General features: G+C 42.7%; 1 long non-coding RNA gene across 1 annotated transcript; it reads left to right on the forward strand.

Moving 5' to 3' along the window:
- Positions 1 to 319: 319 nt before the first annotated feature.
- LOC122545421 lies at positions 320 to 894 on the forward strand. The gene is made up of 3 exons (XR_006310541.1): positions 320 to 560; positions 657 to 702; positions 788 to 894. It is a non-coding gene; the product is annotated as an uncharacterized LOC122545421 (long non-coding RNA).
- Positions 895 to 1,846: the final 952 nt, after the last annotated feature.

Below are 1,846 nucleotides of genomic sequence, written 5' to 3' on the forward strand. Positions count from 1 at the left end.
TGCTATTTTACCCATTACTGATATACCAACACCCACAGTTCATGGAATATGGTGTGGCATGCACTTGGTCCAGAACATTCTGATCATCATTAAGATCATCACCTGTGCTACTTTCTGCCCTGGCTGTTTTCTTTGTCAATGAATACACCTCAATGTTCATCATTTCTCCTTCCATTACGGTTTGTCCCTCAACTCAGACACGGTATGACCCTTCGAGCCAGCAGTGGGAACTGGGTGGAGATGAGAACCATTGATCCCAGTCCATCATACAGGTGGGATGACTGAATGCACAAGGGTAAGACCTCGATCCAAACACTCCACGTCAACACTTTGTACGTTTGACTATAGTGAGTGGAGTCTGTCTTCACCCAGAAATTAGGCTGCTGTTCATTCCTTTTCTTCATTTGATTTTAATCAGAAATTCTACTGCAACTATATGTATATCTTTGCAGGTTAAAAATCAAACTGTTCTAAATCATGTGGTTGGAGTTCAAGTGGGGAATAGAGCATTTGATAATCTGACAGACTCTGTGATAATTGTATTTAACAAATCATCACCGGTAAGGACATTTTTCACTTTTCATTATTCAATTGATTAACAGGAAATATTCATGTTAAGAGTGGTAAAGATTTATTGATCATTTTCTTCATACTAGGTAAAGGCCATTCCAAAATGTGTCTTCTGGGAGTTACAACAAAATGGTAAGGAAAACGGTCATGTTATCAAAGATTTCAATTATGCTGGACCCAAGGATTGAGTTCTCAGTGCTACCCCTTTCTCTTGCAGGGAACACAGCTGAGGGTCACTGGAACGATTCCGGCTGCACAACACAAAACACAGTCAATGAAGTCATCTGTCGATGCAATCACCTGACTTTCTTTGCGGTCTTGCTGGTAGGGTCAATGTAATGCAATATTTTGTATCTTTTGGCCTATTCCACTTTGGCTGCAATCAACAAACTTTCACTCCAATAATCCTTCATTGCATATTAAGATGTAAAAACAGACAAGAGAGACCAATTGTTTTATTAGGACAGTCCCATCCCATCCCATCCATTTCCCCCATTCCTTTCTTCCATCTTTACAGGGAGGCAAGAGAAATTAAATTTGAGGGTGAAGCTTTGGTAAGTGTCACACTGACCCTGATAGGTCCATGAGACAATGACAACTGATGTCACAATCACTGTTAATCCACTCACCTTGGGCAGATCAAGAAGTCTCCCACTCACCAAAACTCATCCAGCTCCCTATGGATTGGTTGCAGTAAATCTCTCACTCCCAGTGTGTGCTGGTGTTTTTTTTATAGAGGTTTATGGCTCTTGGGAAGTGAATTGTTTCGGAATACGTAACCCAAGTGCTGTCTTAATAACCCATACTTATTCCCACCTCTCACTTGTCATCTCCCACAGCCCAACTGTCTTCACTGCCTATCCCACCAGGATTGTCACCATTAGGACTGGGAGTTTCATTGAATTGGCTTCTGTTCTGATGCCAAAACTTTTCCGGAAATGTGGTCAAAGGCCGTTTTATGTGTGGCAGTGTGATTTCTGCCCGAACCCATTAGATTGATTGAGGTGGAGTGGGAGCAGCTCTGGGAAAATTCCCAGTCCTCATCATATCCCCTCAAAGGCAGCACTTTTCCAAAGTGAGAAGGCCCAGCTTGCTCAGTTTGCTCTGATCTCCATGAAGCTTCAGACTCCGTGTCAATAACGCAGCTGTCCTCAAAACCTCTTCCAGGGACTCAATCTCCCCAACTATCTGAGGGGACCAAACCTAAAACAGTCAGTGAGATGTGGCCACACCAAGGCCTTGTACACAGTATGGACAGACTTCTAGTTTAACATTG

The sequence above is a fragment of the Chiloscyllium plagiosum genome, unplaced genomic scaffold (assembly GCF_004010195.1).
Source record: "Chiloscyllium plagiosum isolate BGI_BamShark_2017 unplaced genomic scaffold, ASM401019v2 scaf_86276, whole genome shotgun sequence".
NCBI lineage: Eukaryota > Metazoa > Chordata > Chondrichthyes > Orectolobiformes > Hemiscylliidae > Chiloscyllium > Chiloscyllium plagiosum.